This window comes from Peromyscus leucopus, unplaced genomic scaffold (assembly GCF_004664715.2).
Source record: "Peromyscus leucopus breed LL Stock unplaced genomic scaffold, UCI_PerLeu_2.1 scaffold_139, whole genome shotgun sequence".
Taxonomy (NCBI): domain Eukaryota; kingdom Metazoa; phylum Chordata; class Mammalia; order Rodentia; family Cricetidae; genus Peromyscus; species Peromyscus leucopus.
In genome coordinates, this window is record NW_023504545.1 from 33,341 (window position 1) to 59,253 (window position 25,913).

Sequence of the window (25,913 nt, forward strand, 5' to 3'; positions counted from 1 at the left end):
GGTGGCTATGAGCTGCCCAGTGTGAGTGCTGGGAACCGTACTTGGATGGGGGAAGAGCAGTTAAGTGCTTGTAACTGCTAAGTTATCTCTCTCTCCCCAATTCAATGATTTTTTTTTTAAACATACTTCATTTTGCACTGATTTCTTTATTGAAGTTGGCTCCTTTTGAGATGACATTGAGTGCCATTGAAAGACACCTAGCTCTCTGTTCTGACAAAATGCTCCGGGGCTCATCCCTGCTTTTCGATTTCAGGCTGACAGCAGCCATTTCTTCAGAGGTCTCTGGCTCCTGTGCTGAGAGGCTGTCTGGATTTGCTGTTGCATCTCAGCCGTTTCAGTGGAAAATCCCAGGTGAGATAGCTTTCATTTTACAGATTAAATGTATCATAAATGTCTATGACATTTGCATTTTTCAGTTTCAGAATGATCAATCTTATACCTGTGTCTGTTTTTTATTTACTGACAAAAATGGTTGCTTTATAATATACAGATATTATACTCTCATTTCTTCCCCTCACTTTTTTTTCTTTTTGCAGTACTGGGGTTCAAACTTAGGGTTTTGTACTTGGTAGGCAAGTGCTCTCTCGTGAATTATATATCCAGGCCTTTATTCTTCATTTTGAGACTGTTGTCTGGCTTTTGGACTCCCTCGGTAGGATGTGGAATTTGTGAGTAGCTGGCGTTATAGACTTGAGCCAGCAGGCAGATCAGCTTTCCCTGTTTTAATGTTTGTGTATCACAGTATCTGCACAACCACCTCAGAAACACAACCACCACTGGCCAGAAAACTGGGCACAGCCTATAGGATTTCTTCCTGCAGTTGTTTTTGAACCATGTAAGTTACACTAGGGACACACACCATGGAACTCCGGTGTTTAATACTGTTCGGAAAATTTCATCTCTCTCTATGTGGTTATTTTATTTTTTTATGTACGAAGATTATGTTCAAATTTGTTTTATAATTGCATAAGATATTTACCTAGTCTAAAGCACCAAATCAGTAAGACCAATATTGGCGAAAGTCTGTCTTCCCGTCAGGAACTTCTCCCTAAGTATCCTGTAGATGTTCGTTTTTTCAATCACTTATTTAAAAACCTAATTCTTCTTAGTTTATTGATTGAACAGATTCTATTTATACCAAGAAAATGTGAAACAGAGTTATTCCCAAACCTTGGATATTTGCTCTTTGTACCTTTGGCTCTAATAAATTTTAGGATACAGTTCTAACAGTACATGTGAAAGAGAGAGAAAGGATCGGTGGGTTTGAGGAGTGAGCAAGCGGGAGAGTGCTTTTGGCTGAGCTTGACGAGGCAAGATCTTGTGAGAGCTCTCGGCTTTCACCTATTAAATTTAGATGACTACATTTACTGGGAGCCCATCTGAGCCCAGACTTGTGAGTGTAGAAGACTCTGGCCACAGACTGAGTCTGCCTGGATTCAAGTAAAGATAAAATTGGCTTCGTTCCACACTCACCATGAGCAAGCCAAGCCTATCAGATGACTCATGAGTGACTGAGACCTGGTCAAAAGATCAACTCAGGAGACAAACACGGTCAGCTTTCGGAGTCATACCATGCCTGTGGCAAAGGAGACACGAGGATTGAGTCTCACTCATGGAACCACACATCCTTCATGAGCAATGAGGGCTGTCAGTCATCATCACGGTTGGGGAGGGTGCCTTCACTGTATTCATCAGTTGATGATCACTAGTACGCAGAGGCAGGTACAGAAACCATGGTACCTCTTCTTCCACTCTGCATCTCCTAGGACATTAGAGAAAGCCAGTGCACAGGCATTTTTCACGGTTAGAGATTAGTAGCAATGTTTAATTCAAGTCTGTGAATAACAGATTCTCACCAACTTGTACTGGAATCACTCAGTCCACTTCAACGTGTATCAAACACGTTGCCAGAAGCTAGACACTATGCTGGACTCAGGATGTAAAGACGCACAAAGCACAGGCTCTGTTTTGATAGCGTGACTGGTCAGAGGAGGCTGGCACAAAGAATCGTCGCGAGAGTACCGAGAGTCATACTGGGAGGTCGTTCTTCTGAGGTTTTAGCCAAGGACTCCAGCATGACATCTGGAAGTAGGAGACACCCAGACTACTGGAGCAGTAAGGAGTGGTCGGGACAGGGACAGTGCCACAGAGTGGGCAGCCCCTACACAGTAGACTGAGCAGGAGCACCTCTAACCTTCACACGAGGCTGGAAGTGGCTGAGGCTAGACCAACCTGGAAGTCAGGAGACACCCTCCCTGAGAGGCTTTTCTCCTTTCATTAAAAAATAAGCATTTTTTCTCGTATTGTGTATCTGATGACAGTTTCCCCTCCTTCTAGTTTTTCCTATCTCCCCTTTCATCATTTTCTGTGTCGCATTAGAAAAGAAAGACCTCTAAGGAATAATAATAAAATATAATATAATATAGTAAGAAAATAGTAAAATAACGCACTTGAATAGGACACAACAAACAGAAGGAAAAGAACTAAAAAAAAAGGCACAAGAAACAGATACAGTCTCAGAGACCCATTCATTCACACACTCAAGAATCCTATAAAAACACAAACAACTAATAGCGCTATAGTGCAAAGAAACTGTAGGATTAAAAAGAGTATATATATTATATATATATAATATACAATAACATACACACACACACACACACAACACATATATATATTAATATATATATATATAATAGTATATATAATACACACACACACACACACACACACACACATTTGTTGAAGATGCTGTCTTTTTTCCACTGTGTAGTTCTCTTTTTCCACTGTGTTGTTGTTTCTGGCTTTTTTTTTTTTTTAATCAAAAATCAGGTGTATGGATTTATGTCTGGTTTTCAGTTCAATCCCACTAATTGATCAATGTGTTGTTTGTGCCAATGCCATGCTGTTTTATTACTACAATTCTGTAGTACAATTGAGGTCTGGAATTGTGATAACACCTACCCAGCAGGTTCTTTTATTGCTCAGATTGTTTTAGATATCCTGTTTGTGGTGTTTCACATGAGCTGAAAATTTTTCCTTTCAAGATATTGTGAGAATTTGTCTAGGATTTTGATAGGATTTGATGGATATTTGTTAGATTTTATCCATTTTTTAATCCCTATGAAATTGATCATGAGGAGATCTTCCATCTTCGATATGTTCTGCGATTTCTTTTTTCAAACGTCCTATGAGTTTTTTCATATTATATTATTTTTTATCATACAAATCTTTCACTTGCTTGGTTAGAGTTACCCAAGATATTTTATATTATTGAGGCTATGGTAAAGGTGTTGTTTTCCTGATTTCTTTCTCAGTTCCTTTGTCATGTATATAGGAAAGCTACTGATGTTTGTGAGTTAATCTTATATCCAGTTGCTTTGCTGAAAGTATGTATCTGCTATAGGAGTTCCAGTGGAATTTTTAGGGTCACTTATGTATACTATGATATCATCTTCAAATAATGACATTTTGACTTGCTCCTTTCCAATTTGTATCCCCTGATCTCCTTCAGTTGTCTTATTGCTCTAGCTAACACTTTTAGTACTGTTTTGAATAGCTATGAAGGTAGTAGACATCCTTGTCTTGTTCCTGATTTTAGTGGAATTGCTTTGAGTTTCTCTCCATTTAAGTTGATGTTGGCTATGGGCTTGCTGTAAACTGCCTTTATTATGTTGAGGTATGTCCCTTGCATCCTAATTTCTCCAGGACTTTTATCACTAGATGTGTCAAAGACTTTTTCTGTATCTAATGCGATGATTGTGTGGTCTTTGGGGGGCAGTAATAGGAGCTTAAGGGGTTGATGGGACAGGTGTGTTAGGAATGTAAAGAGTTGGTGGACATGAGAAATATTTGCTTAATTTGGTAACCAGAAACTGACGAAACAAAATATTTTTCTTACCAAACTGAAAACAATTACTGAAATCAATAATACAGAAAGTGAAGTTTCATCTCCTAAATCATTGTTTGGCTACTGTCCCCCTAATTTGTTTCATTCTGAAAAATGTGTTATTAATGTTGAGGTGGGGAAAAAATCAGATAATACCTAATTACAACTTGCTTTTCTTATTTTTAATTCATTTATCTCTGTACAGTCCTTATTTTTAAGCAGTATCCACATTCTACTATACAAAAGGAATATTTTTTATTTAATCATGTACCTATTAATAAATAGATATTTAAAGGTTTATTATTGATGTGAAGGTGTGTGTGCCTGCATGAGTTTATGGACACCATGTTGTCAGTGTCTGCAGAGGTGAGAAGATGGTGTGGATCTCCCTCAAACTGGAGCTACAGGGGTTGTGAGCAGCCCAGGATGGTGCTGGAACTGAACTTGTGTCCCTGGAAAGCAACAAGTGCTCTTAACCACTCGGCCTTCTCTTCTGCACCCCTATTAATAGATATTGATCTTCTCCAATTTTCCTTCTTTTTAATTTTTAAAAAAAAAATAATGCATAACGGCCATACTTTAAAAGTCAAAAAGAACTCTTGGATATACATTGAAAAGGAGATCTGTCCTGTTCTTCAACTGCTGACCTCGTTCCCTCTTCGCTGAATCTTTTCATTCTCTCTCTCTCTCTCTCTCTTCTCTCTCTCTCTCTGCTTGTGTGTGTGTGTGTGTGTTCAGATGAGTGTGCATGTGTGCTCATGTGTTGAGGGCAAGAATTCAGCCTTAGTGTCATTCTTCAGACACTGTTGGCCTCTGTTGTTTAACACATGGTCTCTCATTGGCTTGAATTGGCAAGTAAGCCAGGCTGGTTCCAGAGATCCATCTGTCTCTCCAGCACTGGGATTACAGGCTTGTGCCACCATGCCTGGCTTCTTTTACATGGTTCTAGAAAGGACGCAACTATACTAATTAGTTATCTTTCTTTTTAAGTGCTATTGTGTTTAGATGCTATATATTCATAGTCTTAATGTGGAAATTCATTCTCGCAGAGATTCTGTTTCCTATGGACTGTATATGTAAATAATTGCCTTTAGTCCAGCTTTCTAGTACAGTTATGCCCATATTTCAATTAAATCTATGTACAATTCTGACAACATTAAAATTATGGAAATATTAAGGTTGAGCCAAGTAGGTGTGACTACATTTTCATATATGTATATGGAAATATATATCTATATATCTCTCTATATACATCCATACTTTTTTATGTTCTGTTCAGCAGCCACTAGTCCATCCCAACCCTTTGCGGACTGTAATAACATCCCTCTAATCAGTGTGCTCAAATACACTCTCTGTTCTAGAAGTCTCTCTTTTCTTTTGGCAACATTTCCCAAGAGCCTTCCATCACCTCACTTGCCTTGGCTGGGTCCTGGCCTGGGCTGGTCGAGCAGCTGTTTCCTGCTCTTCTTTCCTGGACTTCTTTCCTGCCATCCTGAGAATCCCTTCACCTCCTGTTTTAGGTCCTGCATCCCAGTTACGTCGCCGTTCTCTCTTTTGTTGACTCCCTCACTTTGGTGCAGCTCATACACGGCCTGGGTCTGGAGCCCTCTGAAGGGTGGCAAGGATGAAGAATGTCAGGCACTAAAGAATCAATAGACACAGGGACACAAAATCTGAGAATGAGTAGGCAGTCTGGGTTCTTTGAATGGAGAAGCCGTAGCCCCATCCCCAGAAGTGAAGCATCTTTATACATATAGTTGAAAAGAGAGGTGAGTTTGAATAAGGAGGTGGGTTTATAATACACAGTCAAACAAGGAGACAGGTTTAGCTTATCTGAGTAGGAGCCACTGTAGGATCAGTCTTTCAGGCTGTAAACATCCTGGGCGAAAAAGCATTGAGTGAATTTGGTGAGACTCCCAACATTTGCACTTGGACCTAAGGAAGGCTTTGATTTTGTTATGTTGTCCTGGTCCCTGAGTCTCATCCAGGGAAGGTTTTGCCACTCCCATGGCCATGAGGCATTGGTCTTTGACTTGTGTGTCAACAATACACATTCACTCAGGACTTCACTCGTCCCTAAGCATGGCACCAGTAGTTTCCTGAGAAAACCTTAGAGCATACATACAGTGTTGCACATTTTCACAGACTCAGGGAGCTATAGGGCATAGTAATTACTTTTCTGTTGAGGTTAGAAAAAAAGCATGACCAAAATAACTTAGGAAGGAAGGTTGTGTGTTCCAGAAGCACACGGTTCATCATGATAGAGAACATGGCAATGGGAGAAGAAATGGCTGAAGCAGGAACAGGGAGCTGGCTGATCACACTTTGCTCCTCATACCTGAAGCAGAGAGAGGGCTGTAGGTGTGAGCGATAAAAGCCACCTCAGTGACACACCCTCCTCCAGCAAGGCTCACCTCCTAAAGGCCCACAGCCGTCCCCAGTGTCAACTGGGGATCAATTGTTCAGACACATGAGCTGTGAAAATTTTCTCACCCAAACCACCACATTGGACGTCGGGTATATTGCAAAAAATGGAACACAGGCAAGAAGCATCCGAATTTGGCTGAGCACACAGGATCTGAGTGGGGGTGTGGATGGAGTCGAGAGACAATGATTGGTTAGCTAGCAGAGAAGCTTCTGAATTCCAGGAGACCCATTCAACGGAGATCCCAACTGCAGAATGAAATGAGACTAGCTGAGTAAAAACTGTGGGAAATAGAGAGAGATAACAAAGAACAAAGCCGTGATGTACATTGTGCATGTGTGTTAATGTCAGGGTGAGCCAGGGAATAGTCTCCCGATGAAGTCTGAGAAGAAGCCTGTAGAGGTGGGATAACCAGGACAAGTTAGAGCGCAATGGGAAATTAGAGACAGATATATTTTAAATGTATAATTTGTAAGAGAATTTTAAGGAATGGGTGTTTTAAAATCATGCAAGATGGGAAAAGGATAAATAGATAAGCATGTTCCCTGTGACCTGTGTGAAGCATAAAGCAGAAGCAGACATCCTCACCCATCCTCCAGGGAACTTGTTATATATAGTGACATCCAAAGTAGTTGAAGAATGCACATCAGTCACATGCTTGCTGACATTTATGCTTATTTTTCAGAAAAAGTCAATGCAAGTTACTTTAAAATGAGGTTACATGATCTAATTTATACTGAATGAGGAAGATTATATGCGGGGAAGATGCTGGTCTGAGTGGGTAAGTTTCGGCAGAGTGGGTCAGTATATGCCATGACTAGCCAGCAGCTGTCGTGTATCCGTCTCGCGCGAGTTGAGTGCGATCCGTAGGTGCGTCTCAGTAAGAATGCTCAGGTATGGATGGTAATGAATCTAGCGGAAGAGGAGTGTGATTCCAGCTTGCTTGTTGGTTCTTAGTAGAGTAGTTGTATGTAAGAAGATGTTTTTATAGAATAACCATATAATAAAAGGTCTATTTTTGTGCAAGGCTGCAATGTTGATGTTAAATGTACTGGCAGAGCTGGGTTAGTAACTACTGAGAATAGGAAGGAGTGCAGGATATTATATTTGTTCGCGAAGATATCGCAACATACCGACAAAAGTTCTTTGTAGGACGATAGATAGATAGAGATAGGGGGGACCGGGGGCATAGATATACTATAAGTAGATTAGGTGCTCTTGGTTTATCAACAACACACGCATCCATCTTTCTATTCTATTGTTCAAACACTGTTTCCAGGTAAAGCCAGTAGTTGTCACACTCTCAAGCTGAGACTCAAGTGGCTCTCGCCAAGAAGCTGAATTGGTCCGTTTGCTGTCTGCAAGATTCTATAATTGGCTCCCTAGAATCCTTTTTAGATTAGAAGATGTCCATGTGTTTACATTCCTGATGGGGTATTTGGGTTCACCAGGGTGTGTGCAGAGTGGCGACGAAGGACGGTTCCAGGATCATGTATGTTGATTCATGGGCGTGGGGTTACAGCCTCTGCTGCCGTCAGATTCGCACAAGTAGATTGGGGTAAGAGAGCATGACCTTGTATATATTATGTTCTGGAGGAGCGCACGCACGGACGCGTTGCGCCGCGACGTGGACATTGTATGTTGGTGTCTGTATATATTGTTGTCGGAGGTGGATTCGCATCGGGGATCTGCCATTGTCTCTGGTTGCTGGGCCATCTCACTTTTCATTCTTCCGAAGCCCTGATCCGCTCTAATCTCAAAGCGGTCAGGTCATCACGGCACTGTCTCTTATTAGGTGCATGGCACTGGATTTTTCATTGTTAAATTCGATAGCTATCCGCGGTGGGAACTGATGTTTCTGTATTATCTTATGTGTATATGCACGGAGTCTTTTGAAAGTGCTTAGCCATGAATCTCACGCATATAGCATAGTGTTATGATAAAGAGTTGCTGAAATTTACTAGCGCACGGATTGGGCAAATTGTGTAATAGCATATAAATTCAATTAACTCTCTAGGCAACACCTTGAAAGCATTACAGGATACCACATACAGGAGCAACGCGAACTGATTCTGAGGGGTACAGGGTTGGGGTGACAGGATCAAGTATTTCCTGTGCCCTCCAGAAAGTCACATTTAAAGCAATATGGAGGGTAGAGTCCCCAATTATGCTAAGTTAGATCGCAACCAAGATTGCATTTGTGTAAAACTCAAACCCAAATTTTGTTAGTGTAGGAACAAGCAGAAAAAAAATCAAAAACCTTGATTATTTTGTGACAGCGCGACAAGTGTGTTCTAAGTAATGATGTGGGAGTTTTGAGTCTGTGGGCGAAGGGAGATAATTGAAATATTTGGCTATGTAAGATCAGAAGTGGTGAGCTTCAATGGCTATGGAGGGGTTCACTTGGTACTGTTATGTGATAAAAAGGAGATTCTTTCGATGGGAGTGCTTCGTGGCTTTTCTTTTAATATGTTAAAAGGAAGATGAAAATATCCGTTGGAGCCATGTTTCCTCAAGCATTTCTCACTGGACATTAGTTTTGTTCAGATACTTTGAGGTGTTCTGTTTTTTAATGGGGTTAATGGTAACTGGGAGTAGCGCTGGTTCTATTGATCCTGAGGTGTCTGTTAGTAAGGTATGTGGCCTATGCCGAGCAGAGCGTCAGGAAAGGGAATTTTGTGCCTGAGTGTTTGCAGCAAGGCTGAGGCAGCAGGCTGAGGTCGTAGGAGGGTTTACTAGTAGCTGGGCGATCTTATAATCTCCATCCTAAGCCAAAACGACAAGTCGTTTGAGAGCAACAGAGTGATGACTTAGGAATGGACTGCTGGTGAGCTGTGTGAGGGGAGAATATAACATATTGGGTAGATGAGACATAATCTATCTTCAATTCTCACTTGACAAATGATAGCAAAGATAGGAACTTGTTATTGTGTTTATTGTGCCTGGCTCTCCTGAGCTTGCCACGGTCAGGTGATGACCCTGTTGAATTTATTTCTCCGTACACTGAGGGAAGTCCAAGATCTAGTAACTGGTGGACGCGTGGGACATGTGCTGTGAATTTGGGGGTCGTGGGTTACGTGTGCTGCTCCACTCTGTCACCAAGCGTGCCGAACTCTTTATGCGTGACTGAGATGCTCACCCCATCTTCACGATTCCCCTAGAATTCATTGAACTGTGCTTGCTTATAGGTTACTTTTGAAAGTTTTGAGAAAGACTTAGATATATACATAAATAGGCCAAAAGTGATGTGAGTTTTGCTGGCAATTTTGATCATAAAGATGGCAATTTCGATATGCCTAAATTGAACTATCAAAACTCATTCATTGCAGCTGCTAAGGTAGCAGGCGCATAGGCGGTTCTGGGGCTAGGACAGAGTCAGACATTATTCCTGGCCTCAGGGAGCTCTAGACCGAGAGCAGCGAAACAAGTGTTGTCCATAAAACATCACAGTGCAGCTGGCAAGCTACAGCAAAGCTATTTTCACAGACACTGTGGATTAAAGAGATAAGGCCGCAGGAATCCTGCTGCGCCAGAAGGGGAGGGCTGCAGGGGGGCGAACAGAGAATGGTTTTGGTGAAAGGCAGACATCGATTGTTAGGATGGATTGTCGAAGTGAGTGAGTTCCACCTGGGTAGTGTTATCCGCACACAAGCGACACATCAGCTGTGCAATAACAAGAGAAGGAAGCCTGTCTGGAGGGGAAAAATCATTTCAATAGTGAAACAACATAAGATGAGGAGACACCAATCCAAAGAGCCTGTGTATTCAATCACGTCCCTTATCAATGCCTCTCTTTTTAGCTGCTTGCTCTGGTTAGCTCGCTAACATAATTTTGGTTCCTGTTGTAGTGCTGACGGCTTTCAGGAACGGCTCTTAGCACCGATTTAGCAGGGATGGTAGATGATGCCAGCCTTTCAGCTGTGGCACCAAGTTCCATTATTGGGAGTTCCTTTCTTAATGCCTAGGTGATCGCGGTTGTACTGAATGAGCGTCAGGATATTCGCATTTTCAGCTTGTTTTGCTGCGTTGGGATGAGCTATTCCACACGTGGTGGTCTTTGGGAGGAAAGGTGAACACAGGGGCTATGATGCGGACACCGGACTATGTGATATTCTAATATGGCAAGTGGATGCAGGGAGAGGCAGCCGGCGATTCCAAGGGGAGGCGGAAGTGCTTCCGTGGAGCTCTGGCATCCAGGGAGAATGGGCTCCCAGTGAAATAACTCCTGAGGGAATGCAAGGAAGAACATTGCTAGCCATTAGCTAAGTTTGTATGTGGGAGGCCCGTACAGCACTCTGGTCAAAAGGGGGTGCTGGCACAGGGAGTGTGCAGGCCATTTAAAAGACAGGTCAACCGGGAAGGGAAGAAAAGCGCTATTTGAGATAGGGTGCTGAGTGCCTGGAAGGGAGGCCTGGGGATGGCTGTGGTGGGAGTTGAGTGATGGATGGAAGCCGCCAGGCGGAACAGCTGGACAGAGGTGACCAGAGGAAGAAAGAGACCACATTCTCAAAGCAGCTCCAAATGCAGGAAGGTCTCTTCTTCCTTCTGACCAGGGGAGGACAGAGAGATATTTGAAGACATAGACTAGTTAGATGTGGCGAGTCTTGGAAGGTGCAGTTTGGTATCTTCTTGACTTCATTTCTTTGGAGGTGGTGGTGGAGGCAGGTTTACTTTGGGACTAAGGGGAACCAGCAGGCTTTGGGTGGAATAGGGAGGCTGTAGCTGGAACGGTGACGGCAGAGCAGGAACGTGCTGATCTAGTTTGTGTCTCGTGTCACTGTGATAAAACATGTACAGCAGCATCTGAGGAGAGGGATCCTTTCATCTTAACTACTTCTCAGGTTCACCACTGAGGAAAGTCAGGGCAGGGAATTGAAGCAGAGACCCAAGAGCTAATGCTGTCTAACCTGCCTTGCTCTCCCTGGCTTTAAGCTCAGCCATCTTTCTTACGAAACTCAGGAATCATTGCTTCAGGGGTGGTGCTGCCCACAGTGGCAGAGAGTTGGACACAGCACATCAGCCCTCAGAGAAAAGTTCTCACAGACATGGCCCACAGGTCAGTCTGATGGAGGACTCTCCGTTGAGGTCCTTCTGTTTTACAGTGTGACTTTTTTTTACGCTCTGGTATATATATTGTCGCTCACATTGCCAGCAGCCCCAAGAGCAGCAGGAAACTGGAGAACCATTCTCACACCTGGGACTTTGAGATGTGTGTGGTATAAAAATTCTCATGGTAGTACACATAGTTTTTGCTATTATGGAGAGAGAATAGAGAGAGAGAGATGAGTAGTAGAGAGCGAAGAGAGCGATGAGATGAGAGAGACTGAAAAGAGGGAGACGGACTCAGCACCATGCAGGCAGGGGCATGGGATGATGGAGAATGTGCCCACTCTGTTTTCTTCTTGCTGAGACAGCAGGAGAGTCTGGGCAGGTGGCAGAGGCTGTGAAGTAAGCGTCACCGTTCTTTACAGTCTCTTCTGAGTCGAGTGTTGGAGAGTCAGTTTGATCGGCTGTGGCCTCTCCTGCACAATGTGCTTCTTTTCGTGTCCGTTTATTGTGTCTTGTTGTGTATATGGGAATTCGCTATGCCCCCTTCTGGTTTCTCCACCATTGTCCCGGCCAGGAAACGGTCATAATCACGCTCTTTCTGTTCTTGCCAAATTTGTTTTACCTGCTGCAAGGCTGACTCGCGATAGTTTCGAGACTTGCAAGAGGTTTATTCTCATATATGAAGTGACATTTTCATTTATTTTGTATTGTTGCTCCAAGGCATATTGCGAAATTATTTGGGCTTGCCAGCCCATTGCTGCTCGCTCTCAAAAGAAAATTGACGAATTCATAATACCAGTTTGAGATGATTCGTTAGCTATGTAACCTCGGATGCTCTTTCCACAGAGGAGTCGGCATAACCTGGCAGCTTTGCTTTAGAGGTGAAGATTTCCAGACGTGAGCCTCCTGAGGGCGTCCTGTGGCAGAGAGCTGAACACGCCTACTCTTACGCCACTGTCCTGTGAGTTGTATTTGTTTATATGTCTGGCAAAAGTTCAAAGTTCTGGGATTCAGCAAAGGCAAGTTCTTCTTCTGCTCCTTGCATCGACCAAGGATATTTAGAGAGTTCTGCGGTCGCGCTACACTAAGTGACGTGTCTTATCTGAATCCCTAAGGTTCTGAAAGCAACCCCCACTTGTGTGTGCATTTGTTGTATTTATTGCTGGTGCGCAGGCTCTTGCAGCACGCTCGCTTGTTTTTCTACTATTGTCTAGGTACCCTTGAACCTTACGGAAGCAATTGTTTGGTAAGGCCGTCGCTGTCTTTATTTCTATCGGGATTCATATGAAATATCCTTGAGGCGAATGATGTCAGTGCCTTGTGTGGAAGTTCAGACTGCTGTTTGAAGGGGTTTCTGGCATGCGCGCAAACAGAAACTCAGAGACTACAGGAGTGAGAAAAGCTGATCCAGTATGGCAAGGGCCCAGGAGGGAGGCTTAAGGAGAGCGAGTCTTCATTCCTTCTGCTCCCAGCTCGCGGCTATCCTCACACTATGGAACCTCCTTCTGGAAAATTCTGCTAGAAGTCAAAAATCTTGCGCTTGTTTTTGGCGTTGAAGACGAGACTTTGTATTGTGTAGTTCAGACCTTGTAAGTTGATTTGTGGCACTGTTAGGATTTGTCTTGTGTTTTTTATTCTCTCGTGTTGAGGCGTAGGGGAAAGAGTGGTTTTCAGGGTGAATTAACGGAGAGTGTTATTCTGCGCATTTGTCTCACCTCCTATCTGCTTCTGAACGTTATTTTGAGTAGACAGCGAACTGATACAATCGGATGTGATCTTGGTGTTGTGTGTCATCTTGCTACACTGACAATATCCTGCTACCGCACCATTCACTAATAATTGACCTGAAATCCATCATAGTCATCAATAGGTCACAAAACACAGAAGAGAGAGTTGCTAGCAATTTAGAGGACAGAGAGGAAAAGAACCAGCTATTTTGCTTCTTATATTGTGAGAATCGAGTATCAGCCCTCAACCTTCTGGCCTGCTGCTATCGAGATCAGGTACTCATCGTCTACGAAACTGAGGGGGGTCTGATACCACTCTAGTCAATAAGAATATTCTGGGAGGGAGATGTGAGCATATTGGCATTCCACTGAGAAACCTCACAGGGTGCAGTGTGCGAGTCTTCATTATGTATTGTAGTCTCTTTTCTGGTATTGTTGTGTGATCGTAGTTTTAGGGCTGGAGATGGGTTGTGGCTGTTTCAATGGCTCTCACAGAGGTGGAACAGCTCTTCCTCTAATGAATTAACAGCCCAGGAAGCCATGTGGAACCAATGGGCCTGTTTCCGCCTGCGCGTAAGGGTTCCTTGAGGCATTGAAGAGAGTGTCCTGATTTTACAAAGCACATTCTGATTATGCCGCACTATACGTAATGTGGTCATGAAAAACTCAGGTGTGTTCACTCCCACGTGGTTTACGGACCAAATTGTGCTACCAGTCTCTGCAACTTGGCGCGTTTCGTCTCTTTTGATACGACAGCTCTAGCGGTCAGCCTATAGGGGAGAAAGGAAGGTCAATTTGTTTATCTTGATTATATTGTTGTGTTTTGAGATACGCATGCTGGACGTTGTGGAGGTACATGCTAAAAGACACTCGTGAGTGTGCATGTGGTAGGGGAGGATGGGTGGTTGTGTTGAGACTCAATCACATCCCATCGGCTTTATATTAGAGATAGCGCATGATTTCATGTGGCTAGAACTGGAGTTAGATTGCTAGCTGGCTGGCCATGAGGCCAAAGAGGAGCTGAGGATTCTTGTCTCTGCCAGGGAGCCCAACCCTGGGAGGTGCATGTCAGAGTTACGTGCTTCTTGGGTTTGCACTTCAGGTCTTTGTGCTTCTTCCGCTAAGGAAATGCTTTTATCAAGCTGATAATCATCGTTTCCGCGCTCCAGCCAACAGTGTTTCCTCAGCTAGTGGTACCGCTATGACGAATGAGGCTCTTGTCCTCTTTCCTCCTGGCAGCGCCTGTGTGTGCATGCGTCTCTTCGGTGGCTGGCTCGTTTGAACTTGCCACTTGGCTCTCCATGTGTCTGCTCATTTGGGCGCGGGATGCGAGGCCAGACTATGGAAGAGCTCAGCCGAGGGGAAGAAGGAAAAAGGCAGAAGAGGGGGTTGTCGCTACACATCCGAGAGCAATGATAAGAGCCGGACTGTCTGGGCGTGGGGAGCATATAGGATGTACGGCATTCTATTAACAAGGTCAATGGTTCGAACTGAGGCTCGCTTAGATTTTTGGTCTCGTATGGGCTACCTTGTTGTCTGCATAGGAGGTTAATTGTTTTGGTGAATCAGGCTTCATTTACGCGCATAAGTTGAGTCCCGATTTCTCTGAAGTTGTGTGAGTGAGATGGGCATTTCGTTCAGCCTTAGAGCGTGAGTTGAAATTAGACACACGCACTCACTTATTGCGTGTGGTCGTACGAAATTAGAAGATACTCTGGTAAATTGATCGGTGTGAAGTGTAGGCGTGTACCGATAAACGGAAAATCAGGTTGTAGTGTGGAACGCGCGCCAGCTACGCTTTCATCCTAAGATACTCCTGTTATTTCAGTCAGCTGCCCTGATCGGACAGGCCAGTTGTCCACTCTCCTTCCTAATTGGAGTCCATGCTGTCTGAATGCAGCACCATTGACAAGGTCCCTCAATCTCATCTTCCCCTGTCCAGTGCGCGGCTTGGATTTTGCAGGCGTGCTCCTTGCAGTTCAACATCCCACTTGGGCTCCATCACCTCCCAAAGGCACTGAGGGAAAAACAAGTTGCACTCTTGATCCACTGTCGCACAACCTGCAAGCCAGACAACCTTGCTCCTGAGGAGGATATTTTTTCAGTCTTCCTTTCTCAAAAGTCCATGTGAAATTGAACTCGGAGCCGCAATTTTGCCCTTCCTTTTAAACTTGCAGGGAAATCGTGAAGTTTTTAACAGACTCTGGAGGATATGTTCTTACTCCCCTTCCCATTGAGCAAACATTACATTTCTGACCACAGATTCTTGAACTCCAACACTAGCAACATGGCCTTTGTTTTCCATTCTTCTTACAAAAGCTATAGTGAAACGGGGACGTGATCCACTAGACGTTATCCTCACCAGCCGACTTTAAAGGTAGAAGATGGAAAGGTTTTTGAACCACAGAACAGTAAGTTCCAGCATGTGTCAGTGAGCAAAAAAAAATGCTTCTTTGCAGGAGTCCCTGCTACAAGTCATCCCTGAGATGACTTTTCAGGGATGCTGCATAGAAGAGTGATTAAAAAGAAAATGGCCAAATGGCATCTGTAATAAGAGTCTTTACCCCAGTATACATTTCTCTGCTGTTTAAATAAGTTTAAATTGGGCCCTTTTATTATCCAGCCAGGTCGTCCCTGAAGTCTGTGAGGAAGCCACTCACTAATGAGAAAAAGGGAATAGTTGAGTCTTACAAGTCATTTTTTATGTACCCAACACATGCCAGAATAGTTCCACATGGGTTGGGTCATAGCTCAATCCACTACTTGACCATCACTATGGGATTAAGGTGGCTTCAAAACAAGCTTAGGGTCAGGCAGGGGAGGAAGAGAAAAAACTGAAGAGTCACTAGCAGATGAGAAAATGACATTTGCTCCAAGAACTCAGAAGCAGAATAAATAAACAAAACAAATGTCATTCTCACTCTAAATTCAGCTCCTTGAGGTTTTGGTAACATTTTCATTCGCCTAGTGAAGATATTTGTCAGTGAATGGGTTTTCATTCCTTTGTGCAGAAGATATGAATTTACTCACTTTCTTTCAGTCAAGCACGTGGACAGTCTTAAGTCTCCTCCAGTCAGACCTGCAGAAAGCACTGTTTTTAAAGGTGGTTTAGTTTGTTGTTAAGGTTTTTGTTGGACAGGTGAATTTCATATCCCTCTCATGTTTCCTACAAGTGTAATAAGTTTGCTACTGATGCATTGCTACTGGGAAATATTCAGTGCATGGTATGTGATGAAGAAAATGGTTCTGTGATACTAAATTCATAACCATTCTGGAACGCGAATTGTCACCATACTCCGCTGATGATAATTAATAGCGACACAGTCGGATGTGGCTGATTAGAAAGGGCATCGATCATCCACACATCTACACAGGTCTACAGCACTACAGCACACGAACATCTCACCTGAGCACACGAGTGGTGTATGGAGGGGTATGTGGTATTGGGCTGGGCGACTAAAAAGTGAGTGTGTATTATGGCTGGGCTTGTGGCTTGGAATCTGGGACATGAGAGATGGGTTATTTCGCACTTCTGACTTGATTTCATACATTCTATCTTATTCACAGAAGCAAGTGTTAACTGGGTTCATTCTATTATAGGTGACAGTGGCTTGAAGAGTGGTGTATGTACACATTTACTGTTGCTAAGATTCATATGTCGAGTGTCTACCGCTTGTCTTGAGTTAGTATGGATTCATGGCCGAGCGAGGATTAGAGAGAGAGTTGTGCCGTAGGCATGCGGCCTGCATAAGCATATGTTTTTGTCGACGAGCAAGTATGCGCTATTTACCATACTGTTGAGTCACACAGACTGCAAGAATAGTATGAAGGTTGTCTGGAAGGTTCCCTTCCCAGGGTCTGGTAACACAGCCAAAGGAGGGCAACAGACATTGATTTGTGCCCATCATGAGTCACAATGCCAGCATTTACATACATTAAACATTTCATTCTCATAAACACCCCAAGAGAGATGCTCTCGTTCACATTGTTTACAAATGAAAGTGCTGGGATTCTGAAAGGGTCCAACAATTCTGCTCTTAAAACAGTCTGATTTCCATTCAATGGACAAAACATTTCCATTCCCTTATAGTTCTCTCAGCATTTTGAGCCACCCCCCCCCTCCCCGCCATAGGCCTTTTATTGTAGCTTAGCAATGCTTTCATTAATCACCTTCTGCTATGACTGTCCAATGTATACATCCAGCCAATCTTCTCCATTATCACCACATTGTATCTAGTCTCTAGTTGAAATTCACACTTGGACAAGTGGACGAGCATTTAAAGCTTAAAGACATTCATGGTTTTGCCCAAATGTGAAGCAAAGCTAGAAGAGTCCTAGTTGTACCTATCTAGATTTTATACACTCCATGTCCACTTGGTCCACATTGTGTCATATAATTATTTTTTCTTCTCTGATCTCTTTCTCCTTGAATTTGAAGCATTTAATGTAGTTCACTGTTCTCTGAGTGCTCATACAAAAAGCCTAGATTTCAGTTTTAAGCATGTCTAAATTCATAACAAAATATGTTGACATAGCCTGAGACAGCCAAAGTGACACAGGGTTTTGTACTGCTCTTGGTTGTCCACTGAGGCTAGATGGTAAGACCCTATTGTTTTATGATAACACTCACATTGGGATGCAGGACATAAGGAAGGAATCAGCCTCAAACTGACCATGAACCCTCCCCTTGCTGGCTAGATTAGAAGAGAGCCAGAAGGTGCCGGATAACCTGCTGCAAAGCAATAGTTTTATCAACACTAGATCCTGCACCAGATCCTGAATGTTATAACTGACCTGATGGCAAGATGCACCACTGGTGCCAGAGTGACATGGTAGTTACAGGGCAACCAAGTGTTTCTGCATTGGATAGGAGTCTAAGGAGAAATCCCAGGAGGGATTGCATGCTTGGTACTAGTAACAATGACTGGAGGAATACTGTTGTTATGTTAAATGGTCAACTGGTGCCACTGCTTTTAGGTCTGTGGTGAAGGCCAGCACATCATGGAGGAAGGACATGGAATGCTGTTACTTCATGGCAGTCAGGGAGCAGAGAAAGCCAAGAAGGAAAAATAGCACCCTTCAAAGACTTAACTCTAGGGGCCTATTTCTTTCAATTAGGCCCATTGACTAATGGCCCATCCAGCTACAAATTGATATATTCTTGCTACTCAGTTGCCTCAATAGCACAACTGACTGGGAACCAATGATAACCATGAGCTTCTTGGGGTTATTTTATACCCAAATTGTAACACTGGTTATGAATGCTTGCTGGTGTGCTCGCACACCTCAAAGACATGCCAGTGATAAGAAAGCAAGCAAAATTGAGCTACACCTAATGAACAGATCAAATGTCCTGCCTCTGTGAAAGAAAGAAACATAGCCACCATAACATTAAGTAATGATACAGTATGTTAAAAATGTAGATGGTATATACTGATGGGGGGGGGGGGGGAGGGGGTAAAGCAGGGTAAGGGTGACCAGATGTGAGGGATGCTATTTTTAAGTGATGTGTCAGGAGAGTCTTCAATGAGAATGGGACTTGGAGGAGAATGTGGAGGACCTGGGTGACAGCAGAGATGGTATGAAGAAGTTATATTCTAGGTACCTTTTGAACAGAGGAATCAAGAGGATTTACTGATGGTTTGCTTGTGAAAGAGTCAAACGTGACTTCCAGACTTTTGCTAGAATACCTGGAAGGATGGAGCTGCTATTAGTTAGATGAGAAAGGCTGAATGGAAAGCAGATCTACGTTCTGAGATAGACATCAGTGTTAGAGATGGTTTGGAGACGTCTGTCACGCACCTGAGAGGAGATGACACAGAGGAAGCAGTTTGAACGTGTGAATGAAGAGCTGAGTTGGGCAGTCTGCACAGTCACAGCTTATGGATGGTACTGAACACCAGGAGATTGTGTGAGATCCCCAAGGGGTAGGGAACAAGAGAAGCCAGGCCCCAGACGCTTGTGCATCGAAGCATCAGAAGTTAAAGAGAGGGAGAACTCAGAGGTGGATGACGAGCAGCAGCAGCCAGCAAAGAAGAAAGGCAGAGATTGAGGCAAGCTGGCAGGTAAAGACATAGTACTGAGGAGGAGAGGAACCATTGCGACTAAATTTTCAAGTGAGACAAGGATCCAAATGAACTATCGGATTTAGCAACACTGAGGCCATGGATGGCGAGCGTCTCTGAGCTTTTAGGGGAGTGAACCTTTAAAGCTGGTTTAGAGAGGTTGGAAGGACACTAATGGAAGCATCGGCGTGAGGAATCTGCTGCAAAGGTGAGAGAAATTAGAGTGCCTCTGGGGAAATTTTTTTTAAAGGTGAAAATAAGAACATGTTTATATAATGATGGGGATAATCAAGTAGAGATATGAAAATGGATGGTGTAGGAGAAAAGGAGCCAAATTGCTAGTGATGCCCTTGAGCATAAGTAGGTTTTGCTGAACTAGTGTGGGTTCTGAAACTTGTCTACAAATGCTTTGGCATTCCTCTCTTCCAAAAGTTGAGTTTAGTTTTCTTTGTCCTGAATATGGGCTAGACTCACTAAATTGCTTTTCGTTTGTTTGTTTATTTATTTATTTATTTATTTATTTTTTGAGACAAGGTTTCTCTGTGTAGCTTGGTGCCTTTCCTGGGACTCACTTTTGGAGACCAGGCTGGCCTCGAACTCACAGAGAATCTTCTACTGCCTCTGCCTCCGATGCTGGGATTAAAGATGTGAGCACCACCACGCCCAGCACTAAAGTTGCTTTTATGGAAATATGGACGAAGCGAGGGTGGCTCTCTTCTTTTCTATAGGCTCACTTGCTTCTGCGACGAGCGCATGCCCATTTATGATTTTGGGATCTTCTTAGTGTTTTGTCCTTCAGCTGAGCCGTACAGACTAGTTATTGGCTACAGGCATTATTTGTTGGCACTCTATTTCATGTGATTAGTCTGATTTCCCGCAGCCTCAATGACCAAAGCTTCCAAGCGACGGCTTCTCACTGTGACGGTACTGTGTGTTATTGACTGGAGAACTGCACCCGAGTCGGCGGCTAGAAGCTTAAGATAACATGATGTATTGTAATATATACATACGCCTCGGGTAGGAAGAGGAGCTGACGCTATAAGGTGAGGGGAGCCCGCAAGATAGCTCTATTGTTAAGGAAGGGTTAGGGCGCTCTAGACTGTCGGCGAGTGGTTCTTCGTAGAAACCGGTGAAGAAAGACACTAATACGCGGTCCTGGTTATTTGGAGTACTTGGGTGGGGGTGATTGTGGGACGGAACGCAACGGATAGGTGGTTGTGGATGGCAGAGGATAGCATCGGCTGACCGGTGGTAAAGACTACTAGACCTTGAACAGCCATACTTAACATAATGCTGTGTGTTTCTTGGTCTAAAATAAATCACACGGGCATTCTCCTCCTTGGACAAAGTTGTCATAAGGATGTAATGGGTCCACATAGGAAAATTAAAATAGTACCTGCGCGTCGGAGTGGGCGGTGTAGTATTGACGTGCTGTGGAGATAGACGTCAGGCCGTCAATGTAGATTTAGAGGTACACTTCCTTTATTGCAGAGATAATATAGTATGATTAAAGGAAACACGAGACAGCCTCATCACTAGTTAGCTATTCCTCGCAGCTAGGTGATCTCAACAAAGTCTTTTCAGTCCCGTGGGGTCATGCAAGCACATCTATAGTTTCATCATATGGTTATAGGTTGCTTGTTGTTAGGAATTAGAAGGAGATGTTGCAAGATTCAGCATGGTATTGTGGCTCGGGCCGTAATCTGTGCCGTTCTCACGCTGTCGCATGATGTGGGAGGGCAGCTGAGTGTTGGTTTCTCACGAGGCGTGGGGCATAGGTGACAAGACAAAAGGGTATTAGGTGCAGCTAGGTAGGATGGCTGGATATGTGTCCACCTACGGGTGTGGGGAAATAGGAGTACCAATTCCATTCAGTTGGGATAGGCAAGAAAAAGATAATTCTTACAGTACGGCGGGCTATTAAGGTTGCCGCGATGGTAGCCCCACCCCACGGTGCGTCTCTGCAAGCCCGTGATCCACACGACACATGTTGGACACAACCACCCGGACAACTTGCGGTGGGAGGGAGATTAACATCTGGGTGCTGCACACATCATGATAAACGGTATATTACGGCATGGATGGAAAAACTTCCAATAATAGATATAGATGATCACTACAGGTCTGCCTTTTCTGGTTTCTCAATCTCATCTTCTCTTTTAACTCTCCCTGATTTCACTATCCGACAAGATTGTCATCTTATAGGTTTTTCCATATGGGAAAGTTAGGATATTCGGGATGGTGGGATGGGAGAGCGACCAGGCGTGAGCATGTTGACCACCCTTCGGGAGACTTCTTATTAGGTTATGGAATGGTTCTTTGCCTTGATCTTATGCTCTTATTTTAATCAATCCTGTTAGAATGCTTTCGATTATCTGTGTTTTGCTATTGGGGCTTCTCAGCGCTTCTTTGCTTTCAGGATGTTTTTGCTTCTTAGCTAGGTCTGTCGGTGAGAGGTGTGTGGCTGGCCTGAGGCTGGCTTTGACCGTAGAATAGGACTGTTGCGCCTGGGGTGATTGTCCGCTCTCCTTTCTCCTCACTATGCGTAATTGAGGCACTATAGCATCTAGGTGGTTCTTTGAGTGTCGAATGCGTACGTAGTGGCTCCTTATAGAGAGCCGGAACGGGGCTGTTCATTTTGGACGCAGGAAAATGACCCTTCGGGACTTACAACAGGGGGGGATGCTAGGATAATGTTTCTCAGTAGAAAGGTATGTATGTTCTGTTTTGTTGCTTGTGGTCGGTTGTACTGGTTGTATCATGATGTGTGTGTGTCCACTGCCTGTGCTCGCATTGTGGGTGCCGACCAGTTTGGTGTAGGTTGTATGATCGAGTCCGTAAGGCCTAGGAGACGAGTTTGCTGGTGCTCACTTATCCCTTGGTTGTAGACGGTATTCCTGTTGGCCAGCCACTCTCTGTTGGCTTCTTGGTTTTCTCGTGCGTGCTTATCTATTGGCCATGTCAGATTTTTTTATGATGCCAATCAGGGGGATGCCTTAGAGCAGGGCAAGGTAATACAATGTAACACTTTTTACATAGTTAACAAGGCGCAGAAAATTGTATCACACTCCTCACATAGCTTAATATTCTGGCAGCATAAACAATGTAGCACATCTTTGCATAGTTAAAATAATATTCCACAACAGATTTTCCTGTTTGCTTACGTGATTAATGCCTCTATAATCCTACTAAAAAGCAGCATTCCAGGAGTGCAGACGTGCTGATCTGTTTCATTTTGCATCCCCAACTGTTAGCATACCTTCTGACACAAGCAAGCAATGAGAGAATAGAAATGGACAGACGAATGAATTGAATGACCTTGTACAATGTTATTTGTGATAGACAAGGTTTTATGTTTCCTAGAGTGGCTTTGAACTCATCTTCACAGCTGAGGTTGACAGCAAGCTTCTGGTATCCCACCTGTCTCTACTTCCCCGGAGACATACACCACCACTCCCAGTTTGTGTGGTGGTAAAGACTAAATGCAGAGCTTCATGGATTCTAGGCAGGCACTCGGCAAACTGAGGTTATGTTTCCCAGCTCCAGTGTCTCATATTTTATTACTAGCAGGACTGTGGAATGTTGGCTCTGCAGGTTAGATGCTCTGACACACTGAGAATTAATGGCATCTGATCTGTGGTCTTTACTCAGTGGCCTCAAACTTCTCATAGAGCATTGCAAGAAGACAGAATTCCAAATTGTGTTTTATTGTCAGTCATTGTACCTCACTCCCCGTAACACAAGCACTTGAGAGGCAGATGCAGGAGGATTGCCAATGAGTTTAAGGTTATCTCTACACTGTGAGTTTCATTATTATCTGAGCTACAGAGTGAGATTTTGTCTCAATAAACAGCAAATGAACATTAATTTGATCAACTTTAATAATTACATTTTGTTATTAGTAGTGAAGGCTATTAGTTGGGCTCAGCTATAGACCAAACTTCAAATTCTTCCCAGGATCTCTAAATTTTTATCAATATCCGAGAAATAATTCAAGAGAAAGAAGAAATAAACTGGGAGGAAGCTTTACTGCTAAGCCCGAGTGCATGATCAACAGAGTTGTGGCAGTCCTCCCCAAACCTCAGGAGACTGGCCCACTCTTCTGAGGGGTAACCGCTAGTGGAGGAAGACTACTGATGATTGATGGTAGTGGTTGGCGGCTGACTCCAGGAATGGGTCTAGATTTTTCCAGAGTAGAATTTAGTCCCCCTCTCCAGCCTTGCATGGAATTTTTTGTGGGGAGGTTGGTCATGGCAGCAGATGCATGATGTTTTTCCCTCTTAGGCATGTCTAGCCTGCCTCAACTTGGAAGTAAATACATCCCATCAGAGCCAGGCTCTTGGCTCCCGCAGTGGCCACCGGATCCTCTTTTGGCTCTGTGCTGGCTGCTTCACTGCTTTCCTTGGAATTGTCAGTGGACTGTTTTCTGCTGTAGCAACAGCAGCTGCTCTGTGGGCTGATGATGAGTCAGAGTGCTCTTGGAGGCTCTCTCCACATCTGCATTTGGAGAGACCCCCATCTTTACTTCAGGTTTCAGAATACAGAACAATCAGTGCCTGGTCCCAGTGTCTTTCTACGACCCTGGCCTCTGTTGGCTTTTTCTCTGCCCCTCCCACCCTACTCTTCTTCAGTTTCTCGTGCTTCAGCCAGCAGCCTCAGACCTTGTCAGTTCTTGTTTTGTGCGCCGAGGATGGTCCCCTCTATTCCACAGCAGCACTTCCGGTTCAAACCTGTTTAGTATCCAGAAGGAACTCAGTAGTGTGTGTGCTCATACAAAGGCATTGTACAATGAGTTACATTCTCTTAAATAATTTTTGAAGTGCAAATTACCCCTTCACCCCCTTTACAGTCCTCTTTATACAGAGCATGGCACAAGCCTACTGGCCAGCAAACTGGACCCTTCATTAGCAATCTTGGTCTTTGTGCCTTCATTCAAACCCCTACAGTCATGGACTGAATCATGCTCCCCTCTCCCCACCACTGATCAGTATATTGAAATCTAAACTTCCCTGTGGTAGAATTTGGAGATGGGGTCTTTGGAGGATGTGGTGGTTTGAATGTAATTGGCCCCTGGAAGCTCGCGGGGTGTGGTACTATTAGGAGGTGTGACTTCGTAGAATCTGGAAAGGGATACTATGTTTAAAGTAGCCTGTAATGTTCAGATTAGCTGGATACTGTGATCTTAACTTTTTTTCAAGTCTTAAACATAAAACTATCAGTTTTTTTCCTTCTCTATTACATATATTTCTAAACATTATTTTTAAGCATATATACTATAAACCATTGTTACTCCGATAAAAACAGGAAGTGAATTGAGAACTGTATTTCTAATGAACAAATGTTCATATGTCATTTAGTTAGGAAATTACTTGTATAACTTGAACTCTTTCTTTGTATGTAAATCTCTCTGATATGTTTTTAGGAAACTTGTAAAATAAATAGTAAATTTTAGATGACATTCCAATTACAACTTAAATAGTAAGATCTTCAAGTAAGAATGTCTGAAACATACTGCTGTTTTGTACTGAAGTTATTCTCTGAAGATTAAAAGCTCTGCTGTTTGGGGGAGTTGGTGACTATGTGCTACTGAGGTTCTATTTTCCTTCTAAACGTCCCTTTACTAACTTTTTCCAAAGAGAAGAGATGCTCAATCTGCATCTTCTGGCACAAGTTTCCTAGTAGAATCTGCAAATTCAAAAGATATTCTGTGTTTCTTCCACTTGGGCCAGCTGCATTAAAATCTGCTCAGCAATGTCTTCCAGAGGTGCAGGACCAAGGTAGTTAGGATTGTCACACGTTCCAATGTAGAGCAAAAACTGAATGGTTTTCTTGTGGGATCTTTTGGCTGAAAAATGGACTGTTGTAGTTTCTGTAGCCCCTTTCTCTCTGAAGTCAAGGTATGTTTTTACTTCCTCTTCTTTTCCTACCGGTAGTTTGTAAGCAAACACCCATACACTGCCCCAGGATCTTCAACGAGAGTCACAACTCTTCCAGGCTTGCCGGGAAGCCCGCGGTGGTCACTGCTGCTTGCCGGAAGTGCCCGGCTGTAGTTCGTGATGTAACCAACCAGCTTGTCCTGGTAGGGGGAAGTCCACTTTCCAGATGAGGGACCCGTAACCAAACACCCACATCTTTCTGAACCCTGGCCGTACCCGTCCCCGGCGACAGAACACTATCAGTTTTTAAATTGGCTTTCTTATTTTCAAAAGCTATCATTAAAGAAAGCTAATGAGGCTGTTGTCAAATATAGAAAGCCATGTAATCTCCAAATCGAAGCAAGGGAGACTAGATGGATGAAGGAAGATATTTTTAAAAATTTAGTGAGTCTTCTGCACTCTGAAATTGTAAACTGTTGATCATGTACCTATGTACACTTTTCCCAAAGTGTGTCTGCTGGAGCCCACTAGGTTTCCTGGTCGCTGTACCCAGCAGGACTGCATAAGAGCTTGATTGGACAACAGGCCTGGGTACCAGGTATTTGTAAGGGTCTACACTTGACTGTAACTAGCAAGAGGGAGGTCTTTTGCTCCACCCCTTGGCATTGTTATTTGACCTTTGGAATAAAGTTCTGGGCCGGTGGATAAAGATCCAGGCCCACCTGAGTCTATTCTGTGTTTTCTCTCTGTTTCCCTTCCCTCTATTTCTAACTAAGTCTCTTATCCCTCTTCCTCAAGAGTCCCTGGGGTAAATAATTGTGGGGGCTAGTCCCCCACATGTGTTATAGTTCATTGTCAGGTTCTTAAAGCTTTGCAAATCAC

At 43.7% G+C, this 25,913-nt stretch overlaps 1 pseudogene; it reads right to left on the reverse strand.

Moving 5' to 3' along the window:
* Window positions 1-24,749: 24,749 nt before the first annotated feature.
* LOC114689798 lies at window positions 24,750-25,286 on the reverse strand (annotated as a pseudogene).
* Between the last annotated feature and the right edge of the window lie 627 nt (window positions 25,287-25,913).